The sequence below is a fragment of the Apteryx mantelli genome, chromosome 2, assembly GCF_036417845.1.
Source record: "Apteryx mantelli isolate bAptMan1 chromosome 2, bAptMan1.hap1, whole genome shotgun sequence".
Lineage (NCBI taxonomy): Eukaryota > Metazoa > Chordata > Aves > Apterygiformes > Apterygidae > Apteryx > Apteryx mantelli.
The window spans coordinates 990,775-1,011,046 of NC_089979.1; the positions used below are offsets into that span (position 1 = coordinate 990,775).

Genomic DNA, 20,272 nt, shown 5'->3' on the forward strand with positions numbered 1-20,272 from the left:
GGGCAGCCGGACCCACACCCAGACCCACACCCAGACCCAGACCCTGTGGGGCGGCTGGACCCTGACCCGGACCCAGACCCCAACCTTGACCTCACGGGGTGGCCGGACCCCAATCCAAATCCAGACCCAGACCCCACAGGGCAGACAGACCCTGACCCAGACCCAGACCCCGATCCCATGGGGCGGCTGGACCCAGACCCACACCCAGACCCTGACCTTGACCCCATGGGGCAGCTGGACCCCAACCCCAACCCTGACCCAGACCCCGTGGGGCGGCCGGACCCACACCCAGACCCCAACCCCAACCCCATGGGGTGGCCAGACCCCAACCCCAACCTCGACCCAGACCCCGTGGGGCGGCTGGACCCCAACCCAGACCCCACAGGGTGGCCAGACCCAGACCCAGACCCCGACCCCATGGGGTGGCCGGACCCTGCCCCAGATCCCTCTGGGGCAGCCAGACCCCAACCCAGACCCCGTGGGGCAGCTGTGGTGCTGAGCGGGGCAGCCGGCCCCAGCCCCCTCGCGGTGCCGGTGGGGCCCCTCCGTGGGGCGCGCTCTGCCCGGGGGGGGCTGGGTCCCTGCAGACCGGCTCTGCCCTGGAGTTTGGGGTCCTGCCCCCCCCCCCAGTGTGGTGACCCCCAGCATCCCCCCTCCGGCACCCCACAAGACGGAGCACAGGGCAGGGGGAGCCTCGGGGGGGGGGGGGGTCCCTGTGCCCAACAGGGGGTCCCAGTGCTGGGGGGGGGACAGTGCTGGGGGAGGGGGCACCTTGCTGCGGGGGGGGGGGGGGTGAGTGCCCGGGGGGGGCGTCCAAGTAGGGGGACACTATGGGGGGGGAGCACCAGTGCTGGGGGGGGGGGGGAGACAGAGGGGGGGGATGCCCTGGGGGGGGGAATCCCAGTGCCCAGGGAGGGCCCCATTGCGGGGGGGGGGGGTCCCCGTGCAGGGGGTCCCTGCGCGGGGGCAGTGCCGGTGCCGGTGCTGGGTGCGGGGCTCAGCCCGGGCAGCTTCCCGGTGGGGCAGCGCAGTCTGGCCCCCAGCGCTCGGCCCCGCCGGACTTGGCCCCACAGCGGCTCCGGCAGCCCTGCGCCAGCGCTTGACCCCGCAGCCCCCGTGGCCCTGCCAGCACGTGCGAGGCGTGTGCACGGCGTGTGCGTGGTGTGGGCACGGCGTGTGTGCGGTGTGGGCACAGCATGTGCATGGCATGTGCATGGCGTGTGCACAGCATGTGGGTGCAGCATGTGCATAGCGTGTGCACAGCATGTGCATGGCGTGTGCACGGCATGCGTGTGGTGTGGGTGCAGCATGTGCACGGTGGGTGCAGCATGTGCACAGTGTGTGCATGGTGTGGGCATGGCGTGTGCATGGCGTGTACGTGGTGTGTGCACGGTGTGTGCATGGCGTGTGCGTGGCATGCAGGGGTGTGCGGGCTGTCCACACACAGTGTACTGTGTGCGCAGCGTGTGCATGGCGTGTGCATGGTGTGCGAGGCATGTGCAAGGCGTGTGCATGGTGTGTGTGAGGTGTGTGCATGGCATGTGCATGGTGTGTGAGGCGTGTGCAAGGCGTGTGCAAGGCATGTGTGAGGCGTGTGCATGGTGTGTGCACGGTGCGCAGGGGTGTGGGGGCCTTCCCTGCAGCGTGTGGCATGTGCGTGGCGTGCGCGTGGCGTGTGCACGTGGCACGGGCACAGAGTGGCCCGTCCCTGCCCCCTGGCCCTGGCTGGCCCCGCAGCCCCTCGGTTCGGGCCTCAGGCCACGCAGGGCACCCACCTCCCCACGGCTGGGGTGGCAGTGCCACGGGCGCCTGGGGGCAGGGACGGGGACGCAGGGACGGGGGTCCAGGGGTGGGGACATGGGGCATGGGGACATGAGGATGGGGATGGGGGCACAAGGACAGGGACATGGGCATGGGGACACGGGGAGGGGGGGGTGGGGAAGGGGCCATGGGGACGGGGATGGGGACAGGGACACAGGGATGGGGATGGGGACGGACACAGGGATGGAGGTGAGGAAGTGGCAGGGACAGGGAGGACGAGGGGTGCGGGGATGGGGACAGCGATGGCGATGGGCACAGGGACAAGGACAGGGAGCAGCTCTGCAGGAGGCCGGCAGCCCTGCTGGGGACACTGGGGACACTGGTCCCAGACCAGGCCGTACTGGGAGTGCTGGGGGATGCCGGGAGCGCCGGTCCCGGACCAGGCCGCACTGGGAGCGCTGGGGGATGCTGGGAGCGCCGGTCCCGGACCAGGCCGCACTGGGAGCGCCGGGAGCGCGGCCCCGCCCCGCGCATGCGCGCGCGCCCTCGGCGCTCCGCGGCGGCCAGAGCGGCCGGCAGGTGGCGGCGCTCCTCCCGCGCTCGCTGGTGCGTGGCGGCGCGGCGCGGCGGTCGCGGAAGCGGCGAGGCGCGAGCGCCCCCTGGCGGCCCGGCGGGGAGCGGCGCGGCGCGGCGCGGCCGGTCCGACGGCGCCGCCGCCAGGAGCCGTCGCCATCTTGTCACCCCCGCGGAGGGGAGAGGCAGCGCCCCTCCCCACAGCGCGGGGCCCGGCGCGCCGCCAGGTAGGCCCCGCCGCCGGCCCGGCCCCGGCCCCGGCCCCGACCCCCGGCCCGGCCCCCGCCTCGGCCCGGTGAGGGGGCAGCGGGGCGGCGGGCGGGGGAGGGGAGAGGGGGAGGGGGATGGGGGAGTGTGAGTGTGAGTGTGAGTGGGGGGTGAGGGAGGGAGGGTGAGAGGGGAGTGTGAGCGGGGGTGAGTGAGTGTGAGCGGGGGGAGTGAGTGTGAGCGAGGGGAGTGTGAATGAGTGTGAGTGGGGGGAGTGAGTGTGAGTGGGGGGAGTGAGTGTGAGTGGAGGAGCTGTGAGTGAGAGTGAGTATGAGTGAGGGGAGTGAGTGAGGGGGGAGTGTGGGTTGGGGGTGTGAGTGGGGGGAGTGTGAGTGTGGGTGAGGGGAGTGAGTGTGAGGAGTGTGAGTGAGGGGGAGCGTGAGTGAGTGAGAGGAGTGTGAGTGCGGTGGAGTGTGAGTGGGGGACTGAAAGGGGGCTTTGAGTGTGAGTGAGGGGGTGTCAGGGAAGAGTGCGAGTATTAGTGAGGGGAGTGTGAATGAGAGGGGAGTGAGGGAAGGGGTGTGAGGGGCAGTGTGAGTGAGGGGGAGTGCGTGTGGGTGTGAGGGGGAGTGTGAGTGATGGGGAGTGACTGATGGACTTGAGTGAGGGGGTGAGTGTGAGTGGGTGTGAGGGTGAGCGATGGTGTGTGAGTGAGGGTGGTGAGGGTGAGTGGGAGTGAGGCAGGTGTGAGCAAGGCGGTGAGTGATGGTGTGAGTGAGGGTGGTGAAGGTGAGTGGGAGCGAGGCAAGTGTGAGTGAGGGGGTGAGTGCAGGTTTGTGTGAGTGCGAGTGAGGGTGAAAGTGTGAGTGAGGCAGGCATGAGTGGGGTGAGTGATGGTGTGTGATTGCGAGTGAGGATGAAGAAGGTGAGTGGGAGTGAAGTGTTTGTGAGCGAGGGGTGAGTGATGGTGTGCGAATGGGAGTGAGGATGGTGAAGGTGAGAGGGAGTGAGGTGAGTGTGAGCAAGGGGTGAGCAATGGTATGTGAGTGTGAGTGAGGGTGAAGGTGAGTGGGAGTGAGGCGAGTGTGAGCAAGGGGTGAGTGATGGTGTGTGAGTGAGGGTAGTGAAGGTGAGTGTGAGTGAGGATGGTGAAGGCGAGTGTGAGGGTGGTGAAGGCAAGTGTGAGTGAGGGTGGTGAAGGCGAGTGTGAGTGAGGCGAGTGTGAGGGTGGTGAAGGCGAGTGTGACTGAGGGTGGTGAAGGTGAGTGGGAGTGAGGCAGGTGGGAGTGAGGGGTGAGCGATGGTTTGCGAGTGGGGGTGATGTTTAGCGGGGCCGAGGGTGCTAGAGCAGATTAGTGAGTTTGAGTGGGGGCGAGTGTGAGTGTGAGGGGTGTGAGTGCAGGCTTGGGGGAGTGAGTAGATGTGGAGGTGAGTCTGCGTGGCAGGAGTGGGGGTGAGCGTCAGCGCAGCGTCGCGAGTGTTGGTGAGCTGAGAAGGGTTGTGAGTAGGCGAGGGTGAGTGTGAGCGCAGGCTGGCTGTGGAGATGAGTGTGTAAGGGAGGGTGAGAGCGCAGGCGGGTGAGCGCAAGCGAGGGCGTGTGTGAGCGAGGGGTGGTGCGAGGGGAGTGCAGGGCGCTGGGGTGTGAGCGCGGCTCAGTCTGGGTGTGGGGTGTGTGAGGGTCAGTGTGGGTCGCTAAGGGCGAGTGTGGGGTAGTGTGTGTGCAGGGGCACGCGATTCAGGCTGAAGGGGGACTGCGGGTGTGCATAAGTGTGGGGATGTGTGAGTGTGCGTCAGCGGGGGGAGCGCGAGTGTGTGTAAGTGCAGGTCGGCCAGGGGAGAGCGGGTGTGGGTGAGTGTGAGTTGGCCAGGCGAGTGCAAGTGTGTGTGAATGGGGTGTGTGCAGGTAGGGATGTGTGTGGGCAGGGTGGTTATTGGAGTGTGAGAGCAGGGGTGTGAGTGGGATATGTGTGGGCAGGGGTGTGAGTGGGGCATCAGAGCAGATGGGTGTGGACAGAGTGTGAGGGCAGAGGTGTGAGCAGGCTGTGTGCAGGCAGGGCTGTGAGAAGGCAGGAGTGTGAGTGGGTTGTGTGTGGTCAGGGAAGGGTGTGAGCAGGGTGTGTGAGGGCAGGGGTGTGGGCAGGGCTGTGAGGGCAGGGTGTGTGTGGGCAGGGGTGTGCAGGCAGGGATGTGAGCAGGGTGTGTGTGGGTGGGGGTGTGAGGGCAGGGGTGTGAGCAGGCAGGGGAGTGTGAGCAGGATGTGTGAGGGCAGGACTGTGTGTGGGGGATGTGGGCAGGGGTGTGTGTGGGCAGGGGTGTGAGCAAGGTGTGAGCGGGCAGGGGTGTGAGCAGGATGTGAGAGGGCAGGGGTGTGTGCGGGCAGGGGTGTGAGCAGAGTGTCTGTGGGTGGGGGGGTGTGGGCAGGGGTGTGAGCAGGGTGTGTGTGGGCAGGGGTGTCTGTGGGTGTGCAGGCAGGGGTGTGTGCGGGCAGGGTGTGTGTAGGTGGGGGTGTGCAGGCAGGGGTGTGAGGGCAGGGTGTGTGAAGGTGTGAGGGCAGGGGTGTGAGCAGGGTTTGGGAAGGTAGGGCTGAGGGCAGGGGTGTGAGCGGGCAGGGGTGTGAGGGCAGAGTGTGTGTGGGCAGGGGTGTGCAGGCAGGGATGTGAGGAGGGTGTGTGAGGGCAGGGGTGTGTGCGGGCAGGATGTGTGTGTGCAGGGCTGTGAGCAGGATGTGTGAGGGCAGGGCTGTGAGCAGGGTGTGTGTGGATGGGGGTGTGAGGGCAGGAGTGTGAAAGGGCTGTGTGAGGGCAGGGATGTGTGTGAGCGTGGGTGTGTGAGGGCAGGGTGTGGATGTAGGTGTGAGGGCAGGGGTGTGTGCGGGTGTGGGTGTGCAGGAAGGGTTGAGGGCGGGGTTTGTGTGGGTGAGGGTGTGCGGGCAGGGTGTGTGTGGGTAGGGGTGTGTGCAGGTGGAGGTGTGAGGGCGGGGTGTGTGCAGGGTGTGTGCAGGCGGACGCAGACCTGGCCAGTGGCAGCAGGGCGTGGGGTGTTCAGCCGTGTGTGTGCAAGGGGGTCCGTGAGTGTGAGTGCGCACGCAGCTGTGTGAGAGCCTGTGTGCAGGGGCGGGAGGGGGGCCAGTGGCGCGCAGGGTGTGGGTGTGGGTGTGCCCAGCTGCGTGTGGGGCTGGGAGTGTAGATGTGCCCGGGTGTGTGCAGGGGTGGGGGTGAGTGTGCGTAGCTGTATGTGGGTGTGAGTGTGCCCAGGTGTGTGCAGGGTGTGAGTGTGCAGGGATGTGGGTGTGCAGGTGTGGGTGTGAGCATGCCCAGGTGTGTGCATGGTGTGAGTGTGCATGGTGTGAGTGTGCATGGTGTGGGTGTGCAGGTGTGTGTGTGAGCGTGCCCAGGTGTGTGCAGGGTGTGAGTGTGCGGGGTGTGGGTGTGCAGGTGCTGGTGTGAGTGTGCCCAGGTGTGTGCAGGGTGTGAGTGTGCGGGGTGTGGGTGTGCAGGTGCTGGTGTGAGCGTGCCCAGGTGTGTGCAAGGTGTGAGTGTGTGGGGGGTGGGTGTGAGCGTGCCCAGGCATGTACGGGGGGTGGGGGTGAGTGTGCATAGCTGTATGTGGGTGTGAGCGTGCCCAGGTGTGCGGGGTGTGTGTGTGAGCGTGCGCAGGTGTGTGCATGGTGTGAGTGTGCGGGCTGTGGGTGTGCAGGTGCTGGTGTGAGCGTGCCCAGGTGTGTGCATGGTGTGAGTGTGCGGGCTGTGGGTGTGCAGGTGCTGGTGTGAGCGTGCCCAGGTGTGTGCGGGGTGTGAGTGTGCAGGGTGTGGGTGTGCAGGTGTGGGTGTGAGTGTGCCCAGGCATGTGGAGGGTGTGAGTGTGCGGGGTGTGGGTGTGCAGGTGTGGGTGTGAGCGTGCCCAGGTGTGTGGAGGGTGTGGGGTGTGTGTGTGAGTGTGCAGGGTGTGAGTGTGCAGGGTGTGAGTGTGCGGGGTGTGAGTGTGCGGGGTGTGGGGCAGCCCCTTGGGGCCTGGTGGGGGGCGGGTGGGACTGGAGCCCTCCCCAGTGCTGGGGTCTGGGGCCCAGGTGGGCTGCGAGGTGCTGGGGCCCCTTTTGGGGGGGTCACCTGGGTTGGCTGCGGGGCAGGGAGGTGCCCCGGGTGGTGTGGGGCAGCGTCCCTGGGGGGCTGTGGGGCAAGGGGCTGCCCGGGGTGGTGTGCGGCAGTGTCCCTGGGGGGCTGTGGGGGGGCTGTGGGGCAGGGAGGTGCCCCAGGCAGCATGGGGCAGTGTCCCTGGGGGCTCCGGGGCAGGGAGGTGCTGTGGGTAGCGTGGGGCAGTGTCCTGGGTTGACTGTGGGGCAGGGCGGTGCCCTGGGCAGTGTGGGGCAGTGTCCCGTGGGGCAGGGGGACGGGGGCTGGCGCAGTCAGCGGTGTCCCGTCCCCCGCGGGCGGCCCCTGTCCCCTGGGCTCCGTGGAGGGGAGGCGCTGGTGGGGCGACCTGGTGCCCCGGGGGCTCCGGGGGGCTCCGAGGGGCCGTCGCCGCTTTTCCCGGGGCGCCCTGGTGTGCCCCATCTCCGGGGGGCTGCCCCCAGGACGGCCAGGCGGGCTGGGGGTGGGGTGGGGGGGGCACAGGGTCGCCTTGCCGCGGGACCCGCCGACGCTCGCGCGCCCAGGCCCTGTTGCGGGATGGGCCGCCAGGCCCTGTGTGAGTTTGCGGGCGGCGCGTGGCGTCCCGCAAAGCGGCCTGCGCTGGCCGCCGCCGCCGCCGCGGGCAGGGTAAATGGGGGGGGCGTCCTGTTAGGACACGGGGGCAGCTGCCGGCGGGGTGGTTTTCTGCCGCAGCGTTTGGCGCTCCCGTAGGCAGGCCGGGCGCGTCCTCCCTCGGAGGGGTCCCACGCTGGCGCGTCCCCTCCGTGTCGTGCTTGAAGCCTTGGCCACCTCTTACCTGCTTTCTTAGACAAAGTGTTGGGCCTCACCTGCAGGTGAAGGAGAAGCCTCCAAGCTAGTGCCAGGGCTGCAGGGAGAGGAGTTCGCCCGTGGTGTATCCTGAACCCGGGGCCCCGGTCTGACCCCGCGTGGGGGTGCGGGAGCGAGCTGGGGCTGCTCCTTCAAGTCAGGATTGGTGCCTGCTGGGGGCTGGGGAGGCCGCTGCACACGCTGTTGTGCCTGAGTTACTGGGCGTGAGCGCGTGTGGCTGTTAATTGGGCTGGAGTATTTGACTTTGAAAAATGTCACCCCGTCTCTGTATCTTGCACGGGATCTGCCTGGAGTGATTCCGTTTGGGCTGCCTCTGATTTCAGATTGTTGCTCACTCGTTCCTCGCGTGTGTCCTGCAGGGCAGCGCCGCGGAGCCGGCCGCCGTTGCTGCTGCATCTGCCGCTGCTGCACCCACGTTTCTAGACCCCTCGAACCTCTGACTGAGAGGCCCTAAGGAAAGTTTGTTGGTTTTAGGGGCAGGAGGGCGGGTTAAGGTCCCTCCTTGCTTTGGGGAGGCCACTCAGGCCCTTGCTCTGCTCTGCGCTAAGCGCTATGAAAGCGCTTTTGCTTTCTGCTTGAGCTGATTACTGCAGGGAGCCCGGACCGGACCAGCTAACCTCCCTCCCCTGCCTGCCTGGAACAGCGCAGGCCTTTGCCTGCCTCTCTCCGGACAGCTCAGGGCAGCGCTTGGGCTGCAGATTAACCAGGGTTCAAGGTAATAACTCTCCACTGCTAGAGAACGTGAAATTGGTGTCAGCGACCTGCGCTAAGTTCACCCAGCCTTGTTCTTTCACAGCAAAAGCGTCCGTGACCGAGTGAACCGGCGAGGGGAGTTGATAGCATTAGAGATGGCCATGGCTGAGGAAGCGTCCTCCTCGTACCGCCTGCGGGTGCTCTGCCCGTGTGCCACGTGTATTCCCTGTAGCCTGTGCTATTTCCGTCCCTGGGTCCCCATACGCTTCCACTCGTGCTGTTCCCGAGTCATTTCTCCTGCCTCCTGCTCGTTGCTGCTTCTCTCCACGTGCGAGGTGAGCAGCCAGGAACGCGGTACTCCAGCAGCTTCGCCTTGCTCCTTCGCTGGCGGGAAGACGGGAGAGCATGGTGAAAGCTGAGGCGCCCTGGAGCCAAGCTTCCCGTAACCTTGGTCATACCGTGTAGACTCCTTGTGGCATCATTAGCACAGCCTGGAAATCCGGGCGCTAACCAGGTACTGAAATGCGGAGGTAATTGCCAACGCGTCTAGCTTTGCGCCAGGGTGGTGTGGGAGGGAACCGCAGAGGGAGGGGCTGTACTGTGGGAGCAATTTCTGTTGAACTTCTTTCCGCTTACCTGCAGCAGAGGGATGAGAAAGAGTGGAAAGAATCTGTCCTTCTGGGACAAAAAAACAAGTGGGGAAGCTATTTATAACAGACTTGATGCCTGTGCCCTTCCTTAACCATATAGAAAAGAAGAACGCAAAACCTGTTTTCTTTGCGAGCTGTGAGGGAGGTTTTTCCTTTAATATGAAATCTTGGCCCTCTTTCTTGAGACGTACCACGGTCGCGTACCTAGCGCAGAGGTCCCTTGATGTCGCAGGAGAAGCCCCCGGTTTGCTATTGCCATGAGATTGGTCAGGAGCCCGTTTTGTCCCAGGGTCTCAAACCATTTTGTAGGCACCAAATGTGAATTTCTGAGACATCCCTGGTCTTGTTTCACACATGAGAAAACTGAGTCGTGGAAGCGTTCTGCTCCGCTGTTGGCGCTGTCCGCAGGGACAGGTACGTTCCCTGGCTTGCCTAATGTAGCCCTTTGGAGGGTCAAGCTGCTCCAGCCCTCTGCTGTCGTGGGAGATAGTGAAGGGTGTCAGTTTGGCGGAGCTCCTGCTGCAGCGCTCAGTGCACGGCAAGCGGCGGCCACTCAGGCAGCGCTGTCATTGCCTGAACCCCGGGTGGTGGGAGCCGCTCCGGCTTGCGTGTGCCAGGGCTGCTTCCCGCCGCTTGGGCAGCGTGTTCTCAGCAGCCCGCTGCACCCCGCGGTACTGTGGCTGGTCCGCGTGCCAGTGCGGGAGCCGCTTCGGGGGGAGCGGTGCCCGTGCTGCTGCCGTTTGCGCCTCTCGCCTGGTGCTGGCCGCCGGGGCGTTAGCGTGCGGCAGGGTGTGCCGCGCTCCCAGGGCTGCCGTCGCCCAAGCAGGAGTCTGCCTGGTAAAGGCTGCGCGTCGCGGGGAGAACCAGGACTAAAGGCTTAACTGCTGTCCCGTCGAAAGCCTGATTTTGAGCCCGTCAGGAACTCCTCCCCCGCTGCACGCACACGCACAGCCATAACGTTTCTCCTGCTTTCAACACGTGTCTTAAGTCTTGCTGTTCCCGTGAACGTTTCTGAAAATCAGTTAGGCACTTTCTGAGATGCTTATAAATATCTCCTTTTTCCATGTTTGCAAGTAGCGACTGCTTCATGTTTCTTGTCTTCCTCTGCCAGCTCTGCGAAACCGTGTTCTTCCACAGGTTCTGAACTGTAGCAGGGTTTTGACATTGACTCCTGCGAGCATCGGTTTTCAAAGGAAAAACAGCAAAACACTTCAACTGTTTTTACGTGAAATCTAAACAGGACTGTGTTGATGAAGCTGGTGTGAGGAAAATCATCGCACCGGAGAACGTTGTTGGGCAGTTCTCAGGTCACGCTTCCATGCTAGGAAGTGCACTGCTCAGTGTTGAACTCTGTTAGGTCTGTTTCTGGCAACGGAGTTCCAGCTGACCGTATAAATGTTTTTTGTGGCAGAAGGAACCATTATCATAACTTTGATGCCTTTCACTGGGAGGAGTAGTGCTGTCGTTTGCGTACTCTTGCGCTTTGGCGGTGGTTAGGCTCTGGAGCAAACTGGAAGCATGCTGGCTTAGCACAGTAGTTTGTATTTTGCAGAGGTTCCCTGACACTGTGGCCTCTTGGTTAGCCAGCTATGGATTATGGAGGCCTGACCAGCTGACTAGCAGCTGACAGGAAAGAAAGATGTGTAAAACTAACCTTTCATGTTACGTTGGAGCTTTACTTCCGTGGTTGTTTTGGTGGTTCTTCCTGTTCTAAAATTCTCTGAAATCTGCCTGCTTACTCAGGCCACCTTGAAACTTGCTGTGTTGGGCGGAGATGCGGAACAGTAGTCTAAATTTAGGATATCGACCCCTTGCTTCTTCGCCTCCTCCCTCCAAGCTCAGTGTTGACCAAGCTTGTTTTTCCCCTCTGGAGCGTTTCTCCTGGTGGCACCTGGCACCCACAGTTCCTTTGGAGAAGTCATAGGGAAGCAGCGCTCGGGGCTGATGTTACCGAAAGGCTGCAGATAATTCGCACAGCACTCGCGTTCTTCAGGAAGACGTTTGCTTGCGTTATCCTTGCAGCTGTACTGCACCTCACTCTGCAGGACGCTGCACAGCTGAAGAGAAAACCAGGTAGAGGAGTAGGAGCAAAACGCACGTGACAGCATCGGGGAGAGGGAAGGGCAGGGATCTTAACACACCGGCAACCCAGCTGTTACATTTCTGTTAGTATTTGACAGAAGATGGTTTTAAAAGAGAACGTGAGGTAGAACAAGGGGGAGGCTTCGTAGGTGCCTTTGAGAAGCGCCTGGCGTAAATGAAAGGTAACAAGGATGACAGAGTGCAGGTGTTCGTTTGAAACCATAACGAGTGCAAACTCGCTAGTATAGAGCAAGCAGCTGGAGGCAAGCAAGACATCAAGTCAAGGAAGAGGGATTTGGAGTTGCAGAAGGGAGGGGATGGATGAGGTTGTGGGGGGGGTGTTGAAATGAAGGGATCAGGTCAGGACATAGAGGGGCCAGGAGGAGTGAGGAAAGGCAGAGGTGATCAGCCCCACGTCATCTCCTGAGCACGTGCCAGAAGCTGGCATTTGAGCGTCTTTCCCTGCTGCCCCCAGATGAACTGGGTTCTGGGAGCCTGCAGCAGCCGCACCAAGTTGGAGGTGGGTGGGAACAGGCTTATTTGATGTGTTTCTTGCAGGAGGAGGGGGGACAGTTCCTAGCGAGCAAATGGGGCGGTAGCGACACTATTCGTATACAGATGGAGTCAGCTGAGAACATCCTATTAAGATGAATGAGCCATTTCACATTGCTTTAAGGCAGGCAGCTGGGTAAACCCCCTTTCCTTCATTTCACCCTGAAATGTTGCCTTTCCAGACTGTTCTGTGCTGTGGATTTGGATGTAGCAAAGCAATCTTGATGATTTAAGCTACTAAATACATTACTGAGGACCTGGCTTGAGAAGCTTCCCTGTCTAAAGGATGACTAAGGGCATGTCTGCCCGGGGAGTGCAGAAGCGCCTGACCGTTTCTCTGGGAGCTAATGCCAGGACTGGGATTTCAGGCTGGAAACCTCAGCTGGCTGCAGTCGACCGGCCCAGATTTGGAAACAATTTAGGTGCCTTTGCGCAATGACGTGCTAATGGCTAAACTGCTTCTGGACCCAAGCTCCAAATTCATGTGGTGCTGTCCTGGGCCTCTAGTGAAGATGGGAGCAGTACCTTGGCAGGGCTATCTGCTCTTGGCATAGGTGGGCCGTCGGACAGAACAGCGGTTTGGTTAGTGGCTATAGTCAGCGAAGAGACTTGCCCTTCCTAGAAGCATTGGAGTTGGGAGATGCGCTGCTGGGAGGGACGAGGCCTCTGAGAGGATTAAGCTCATCTGCTTTCCTCTGTCCGTGGCCTGCAAAATTTTGTCTCCCAGAGACTGAAAACCGTAGCCTGATGAAGGTGGTCTTGCTTACTGTGGGGGACTAAGGGGAACTTAAGGCCCTGGGATCAGCAAGAGGGCAGACTTCATAATCTGACAGTCACTTCTGGAGTTGAGCAGTTTTGGATCATGTGACAATTCGGATTGAAACAGAGCTCTGAAGGTCTTCTGATCCAAACCCCGGCTCAGGGCACCAGCAACGGGGTACGCAGGCATGCGAGAACAGGACGAGATGCTGGTGTTGTGGGAACCAGATCGTTCCCCTCTTTAGGGACAGGACCTGCTTGTCCCTGTGAGCCTGCTGACCATATCAAATGTGAGAACATCTAGCCTTGAATTTAAAAGTAGGATTTCAAAGCCCTGCGTGTATAAACTTCCTTGGTGAACGTGTGTCGCTTTCTGCCTCTGTTACCCGTCTATCTCCGTATTAAAAATGGGGAGCGGCTTGTGGGGCGGGGGGGTCAGAGAAGTCCTTTACAGAGGTGCCTGGAACGCAGCTGTGGGCTGCTCACTGGAAGGTGGTGAGCTCCTTTTGGCCACTCAGCTTCAGAAAATGAAGAGCTACAGCCCTCTCCCACGTCCGGCTATGGAACTGCCCTGTGAGGGCTTAACCTTTACCACCTTCTCCCGAATCGCCGGTGCTGAGGAGAGGGCTTGGCTTATTCACAAGCAAGTGTGCCCTGCTTTCATATGTGGTAGCCTTGTCACATTATAGACTTCCTCCTGGGCCTTCAGCCTTGTCCAACAGAGCCAACCTCATTCCCTTATTTAGTCCCCTTAGCGCAGCAGGGATTGCAAAGATGGCTTTCGTGGGTTGGGGTTGGGCTGTGACGTGCTCCAGCAGAGTCGTTCACATCTCTAGGGGAAAGTCCTGCTGGGTCCCACACAGTCCTCTTCTCCTGGCATGGGGGACACGGGTCCTTGGTATCTAAAGCTCTGCGCTGGTTGGGCTCAGGTGCTTCCCTTTCCCTGCGAAGAGAGTGCTCCTGCGTTGGTGTGTTTCTGTGCAGCGTAGACTGAGTATCAGACACTCTGCACTTCTGAATAAGGAGTTATAAATGGAAGTTACTGTGATGCCAGAAGAAAAGATGTTACTGCTATTTTAAGTATTTTTAATTGCTCAGAAGTCAGGGGATTCAGATGTAACGCCTCAGGTGGGCCGGTGTCCCTTTACCTGGGAGAAGCAGCGTGCTTTGAGTGACCGCACAGCAGCTGCCTGTGTCAGGCTAATTCGGTGGGTAGGAATAGGAAGAATAAGGCTTTCTGTTCGTGCAGGCTGAATCTTATCTTGATCCTTAGCTCTTGTGTTGAATGTTAATGTGTGCGTCCCTTTGAAGAACAAATGCACTCCTTAACTTGCAGGTGACCCTCCCTTTCCATAGCCTCGGGTGGCTGCAGGGGCAGGGCTCCCTGTCCCGCACTTTCCTGCTCTTGTCGCCAGTCCAGGGAGCGAGGGACGATGAGCCTTCATGAGAGGCAGCGCCTCTTCCAGAAACGGAGCTGTCCGTGCGCTCGCTACTGTATTTTGCCTCTGCAGCGTTGCCAGGTCAGACATGAAATAGCGAATCCCTGTGGTTCCTGGTCTGTGCCCTGATCTTGCTCTCCGGAGGGCAAACGGCCAGTCGCTGAGCAGTTGCCTTTGTCGTTGTTTAATACAAATTGTCAGTCGGGGCTTTGTCGTATATTAAGCGCGTGGCTGTCGTTGCAGGGAGAGGAAAGCATCCGTAGTCCAGCGGTCTGCTTCGGGATCTCACTGAATGACCTGTTCTTGCTGTGAGGAGCGCAACACGTGGCCGTTGCGCTCCTTGACTCCCTCCGGGAATGCAGCTTGCTCCTGCTAAGCAGCGCTAATGCCGAGCCGAGTTGGGTCTGCGCTGGGAGTGTGAGAACAGGTCAGGAGAAGATAGCTCCTCCTCTCCGAAACCCTCCGCTTGCAGGAACCCATGCTACTGCCTCTTTGCGTCTCGTCTTCGCGAAACCAGTGGGAGAGAGCGCTGCAGCCTAACTTAGCTCCCACCCGTATGTGGGAGCCGCACCGCTAAAAACCGTCAGCAGCCTTCGAGAAATCTGCTCCGGGAGAAGGACTAGCTGCCTGAGGCTAGCAGGAGTCAAGGCCACAGTGGTGCTGACTGGAAGGGGGAGATTAACCTTACCCTTAAACCTCCTTGCACTGCAGCTTCTTCCCTCTAGCTGGGATGAACGCAGTGTTGCCCCGTGACTGTGCATTCAAGGAGCTGTCGCTGAGCCAACTTTCCCAGCCCAGTGCCCTGCTCATGCCTCTGCTCCCTCTGCATCCTCCTTGGCTCCCTTCTCCTTCCTCGTTATTAAAAACAAACTGCTCGGCTTTGCTTTCAGAGCGTAGCCCCGGGCATGTGGCTGCTTTCTCTGCCCTTGAGGTACGTTATTGCCCAGTAGTTCTGCGTTAGTGGCTCTGGTGCTCATCAGCCGCTCATCATATTTCCCCGTCCTTATTTTCGTGGTTTCTCCCTTGCACGCTGGGTGTGGGGAACTTTCCTGATGTGCTGGTGAGTTTAAAGAAGGCTGTGAAGTTGGTTTCTTTGCCTCTGTGCCTATCGAAATCTCCTCGAGAGCGGTCAGGCTGCGCGAGAGGTGCTGCCCGCGGGGCCAGGCTCTCGGGTTTGCCTTTGCAGCTGCCCCGGTGGGATTCTCACCCAGCAATGGTGGCTGAGGGTGCCTGCCCGATCCTCACCGTACCTTCTTGAATCAGGCGCATTGAGGTCTAAAAATGCTTTCTTGAGTCTGCAAGTCCCCAGGAAGCTCTCGGCCTTCTTACCGTGGGCCGGAGCCCTAGAGGTGACCTGTGCGTTTACACGGCGTCTCCTTCGTGCTCTGAACGTGACGGTGAAGGTTCTTCCCACGCTCCAGCCAGAGCTGAGTGTCATTTACAGCCCCGTCCTTCGTTTTGGCTGCCATGAACAGCTTAGGCCTGGGTTCATGTTATGCCAGAAGGGGAATGTTTCAAGAGGGATATAGGTGCCTGTATTAAACCAGTGGTGTGGGTAACCCTGGGTTAGAAGAGGAGCCTGCGGTGCTGCAGCGACTGAGCGTGCACAGTCCCGCTGGCTTGATGGTCAGCTCCTGGGATCACGGGGCAGAGACTGCCTTGGGATTTCGCAGAGCTTCGGCTCTCGGCAGCAGCTTTCCCAGCGGTGTGCCGCCTGCCTGGCCCTCGTGAGGGCGCGCATCAATTCGGGGGCCACGCTGAAGGCATTAGAAGGCTGCGAAGAAAATAAAGCTGATCACTGCTGCCTTTCAGGTAACGGTCCCAAAGCTCAGCGTGTCGTGTGACTTGCAGCACATCTGTGTTACGTGCTGGCAGCAGCGATAGTTACAGCCCGCATGAGAAATAAGAGCACGTGTGTCTGCCATGAATGTCCTCTGTTCAGAGCGGCCCCGAGGAAAAAGTTATCAACAGAGCCCCATTGGGAAAAAGTATTTTAGTGGTGCTCCGGAGTGTTTTCCTGGTCCTCAGGAGGCAGTGTCCCCTTCTGCCATGCAGTTGGATGTAGCCTGCCTCGGTCTGCAGGCTTTGTGCAAGGTAGGCGCTAGAGATAACGGTGAGCCTTGCTGGATGTTGCCCAGCCTGCCCTCATCGTGGTATTGTTCGTTAGTAAGTGGCGACATCAGCTTGCCGCTCTTTATGGAAGCGCCTGAGACTTGCAGCCACCTCCTGAGAAAATTCTCTTGCCTTCAGAGAAGCTCTTCTCCTCCTCCAGCTTCCCGCCTCGTTTGGGGAGGACCCGGCAGAGCTCTGCTGCTGGAGTTGCGTTCTCGGTGCTGCGCTGGCGCTGGCGGGGCAGGAAGGCAGCAGTGAGGCTGTTCAGGTCCTCCCCTCCCTTTGCAGCCTGCCTTTGAACTAAGTGGAGGAGCCAGGGGCTTTGAAGTTGAATGTGGAACAATTAATAAGCTGCTTTCAGCATTTTTGTCATTTCCAGTCCGTTGCTGTCCCCCTGGTTTTCATTGCCTCCACTTACCTTGTAATTTTAGTCCATTAAGTTGTTAGAATTGCTTCAGTTTGTTGTCCAGAGCTGTAAAGGCGACTGTTGAGTTCTTGCGCTCTGTGCCTGCGTGCCTGGCATTCCTTTCCTGTGCTGCCTGTCTTCAGAAGTCCTGCTTGCTGCATGTTTATGGAGTGCCGTAAAGGCTCGTTGCATTTTCCAGAGCCCAAAAGGCAAGGTCCTGACCAGGAAGGCTTTGCAGGCTGACTAACTTGAAAGATCTAGCAGGCAGCGATACGGAGGGATGCTTCCCTGCAGGGAAGATAAGCGCAGGAAGGACACACAAGAGCGATTTGAAGAGGAGAGGTCTGGCAAAGCGACTTTACAAAGGGAAGATAAGATTGCTCCAGCCTTAGGCTTCCTCCGGTCCATACACTCAGGGGAACCTTTTTAAGTAGCGAGGAAGGCTGTGGAAGCGTAAAGCTGGTTTTAGTGCGGAGCCCTTGAGCACGCTCTTGGGGCGTGCGTTTAGGCCGTAGGTGCCGAAGCATTTCAGGGTAAGGCTCTCGGCGAGGGCTGTGTTGTCTCACCGAGGAGCGCCAGCGGTGCGCGGCACCGATGCTCTGCCAGCCGGAGGTAAGAGTTGTGCTGCGGGGCGAGGTGGGCTCCGTTTCCTAGCTGGCAGAGCAGTCACCGGAGCGTATTCCCGAGGTTTTGTTCAGCTGGCCATGGCTTAATACTGACATAATTATTCATGCGTGAGAAGCCAGCAGTGTTGCAAGAGCTCGTCTCCAGCAGTTGAGGTGCCGTTGAGGTGGACAGTGCATCCCTCCACCCGGGACCATCAGGGAGCAGTCCAGAGGGACGCAGCTATGGCCTGACCTGCTTGGGCAGGACCTAGAACCACTGTGTTTTCAACTGGCGATTTCCCAGGTTCTGTCTTCTGTTTGCAGAATGTGTCTGAAAAGGGTTTGGGGTGGCCAAAGGCACTGAGGAGCCGAAAGTCCACACTGAATCTGGAGCAGGTCATAAGCTGCCTGTGGAAGAGGAGGGCGCTGACGTTGGTAGAGCCTATCAATCCCGGCGCAGAGGGGCTGGAGGCCCCTGGCATCCAGCTAGCGTTGCATGTCAGCTGCTGATTTCGTGAGGATGAAGGCAGCCTTGGCTTGGCCTTGTCTGGGTCTAAGGGCTTCTTGCCGGATCCTTTGAAGCTGTGACATTGCTCGCGTAGAAATGACCGCCATCCCGTGCTGCTGTGTGCAGCGTTGGCGCAGGGCCCCGCGGGGCTGCCTACGGCGCTGAGTTTCGGGGAACTCGCGCTGTGGAAGAGGAGAGGTGGCGCCGGGCTCGTGACACTGAGTTCGAGATGTGTGGTCTGTTCCGGACTCTCGCAGAGATCCCTCTTGAACCTTTCGTGTTCGTCTGTCGCGTGAGGATAACCGTGCTCCCTCTGGAATACAGCACGCGCTGCAGGGCGTCCGGGTTCACGAGAGCTGATCCAAACCGGAGCAGGTGCTGAGAAGGGAATTGTCAGGGGACAGAGAGAGCTGGTCTTCGGAGAGGAGGCTGAAGGAGTTTGTCCTGTTGAGTCTGGCAAAGCGCAAGCTGTGCGGGGACAGAGCTGCCTATAAATACATAGAGGAGAGAACAGCAGTGAGGGAGGAGAGCGGCTTAAACAAAAGGACAAAGTTGGCAGAACAACAAATAGCTCTGCGTTGGCCTTGGACAAACAGGCTGGGAATCGGAGGAAAGCTCCTGACTGCTGGAACAGTCCAGCCCTGGATCTGAGGAGCAGGGACGAAACGTCTCGTACAATTGGATCTGTTTCTGAACGATACTGTGTGATGCGGTGGCCGCGGTAGCAGGGGACGGGACTTGGTGCCCTTCAGTCCTCTCTTTCCGATGGGCTCTCTGAGGGATGGCGGGGGAGTGGTATGCCGGGACTGTGGTGAGCGGGAAGGGCCTTTCCGGACAGGGAGGGCAAGGGCAGTTAGAGAGACTGCTGTTCCTGCCAGAATTTCATCAGACGGCGATTTAATCAACGTCAGGAGATGTGTTGACTCCTTTCATCTCGGCACCTTCCCGATAATACTTCTTAGGTTTCAGTCGCACTGCCGAGAGAAGGAGGGATGGCGCTGAACGCTACCAAAAAAGATTAAGGACGTCACCCTTTTAAAGCAAGACCAAATGCTACATCCCACTTGTGTTTGTTATTTTAGTTTAAAAATCCTCAACAGCTTGCTTCCTGCTGATGGAAGCAGGGAGTGAATTCCATGATTGGGAAGCATGGGGAGCAAGCAAGCTGCTGCGGGCATTTTTAAGTTAAAAGTGGTAAGTGCAGGAAGCCTGAGAAACCCCTGACCTTGGCTGACATCTCCGAGATCCAAGATACGTGGTGTTAAAAGTTGCCTGAGAGAGAGCTGCTTCCATTAAGGCCTTCAGAGGTAAAGAATAAAACTCTGAAATTAGTACAGAACAGAGATGATGGCTTTTTTTTCCCAAGCTCTTCAGGTTAAAAATATTTAAAAACTGGGACAGGATGATGGGCTTGCTCGCCTGTGTCACCAGACTCACGTGTGAGGATCCAGGCACTGGAGAACGTGCCGCAGGGAGCGAGCCTGCTTTGCCGGGGGGGGGATGGATCGGTTGCACTGGCACATCGGCCCGGCGAAAGGGGAGCAGAGGAGGAAGGCGCTCCTCGTGCAGCCGCCTCCCGCCTGTCGCCGGCCCCAGGGACGCGAGCGGGCAGTTAGGCGATCGCCTCCCCGGGGGAGACTCTCTTCCCGGTGATCCCGTGCCCCTCGTTCCCGTCGGTTAACTGCCCCGTGCCGGAAGCTGCCGTTCGCGGGTCCTCCCCCCGGGTGGGCTGCGTGCAGGAGCTGCGCTGCGCCGAGCGGAGCGCTGCGCTGCGCCGAGTCAGCCGTCGGCTGTGCCGGGGCGGCCGCCGAGTTGCTGTCGCTCAAGCGCTCGCGGTCGTCTGACCGCGTCCGCTGTTGCTGGCTGGTGCCCTGAAGAAGGGGTTACGTTCCCGCTGTTCTTTCCCCCCCGATGTATCTGCAGTTGTTCTTCCCTCCACGTCAGCAGTTTTCGACCTGCTCCGTAAAACGAGCAGCGCTACGGCAGGAACGCGTCCCCTCCTCCCTGCTCAGCTCCGGCCTTTGAGCAGCTGGAATTGGCCTTGCAGCCAGGCCTCCTGCCGCCGGCTTCGGGCCTTGGCAGGGAGCGCGCGGCCGTGAACGCGGCGTAGCTATTACGTGCGTCGCCTCTCGCCGCCTGCTTTTCAGGGCCGCCTGATCCTCCTCTCCGCTGGGGGAGAAGAGATGAGAGCTCTGCGCTGACGCACCGGTCCCTTCCTCGTGGTGCTAGCACCCCCCTCCTTTTCTCTTGGACGTCAGTGGCCTTCGTTTTTCTTTTCTCCCCGACCCTGACCCTCTGTACTTGTCTTTTTTTTGGCGAGCTTTTGTGTCTCTGAACTCGTTCTGTTTGTGCTGTAAGTTTTCGGAGACGCGGAGAGCGGATCTGAGAGCGCCCCGCTGGTCTACAGAACGGGGGATAGTCTCAGCGTCCCGCCTGAGCAACCCGTTTTATTTTTGTCTTTTCCCTCCGCTGAGCACTGAGTAGAGCTGCTTCACTTTCCTGCTGGGATCTGCGCGCACGCCGTTTCCCTGAGCGGCTGCAGATGGGACCTAGCAGGATTTTTCCATTTTCAGTCTGTGCGTCTGAGTCTTTTCTTATCTCCCCAGCCTTCCCAAGCCGCGCTCCCGGCCGCAGGGCCCTGGCAGAAAGCTCTTCCCTGGTTTTGCTGGGTTAGCGAACTCCGTCAGCGCACTGCGGTACGAGGCGAGTGCTGGAGCTGCCCTGCTCTCCTGCCGGAGATGAGCGGCAGCTCGGTGGTTGCGCCGCAGCCGCTCCGGTGAAGCGCGGGGCCTCCTGGCTCAAACCCGCTGTCGGTGGCGGCCAAGCAAAGCGCCGGGCCCCATAGAGGGGGACAGGGGCAAAAGTTGCCCTTTGTGGTGGGGCGGCCGCCGAGGACAACGGTCCCTGCAGCAGCGGAGAGGCCGGGGCTGGTCTGCGAAAGCCCTAGCGCTGCTCCCGGCCTGCCCACCG

The 20,272-nt window shown here is 60.4% G+C and overlaps 1 protein-coding gene across 3 annotated transcripts in view; it reads left to right on the forward strand.

Moving 5' to 3' along the window:
• The first annotated feature begins 2,438 nt into the window (after positions 1-2,438).
• LOC106487805 (casein kinase II subunit alpha-like) overlaps positions 2,439-20,272 on the forward strand; it is a 34,777-nt gene continuing 16,943 nt past the window's right edge. Inside the window, exon 1 of one of the 3 annotated variants that reach the window (XM_067290072.1) lies at positions 2,439-2,561. The gene's annotated coding sequence lies outside the window, so the exon portion shown is untranslated. Of the gene's footprint in view, positions 2,562-2,610; positions 2,630-20,272 lie in introns of those variants that run through there. The other 2 variants (XM_067290073.1, XM_067290074.1) reach the window with 2 other exon arrangements.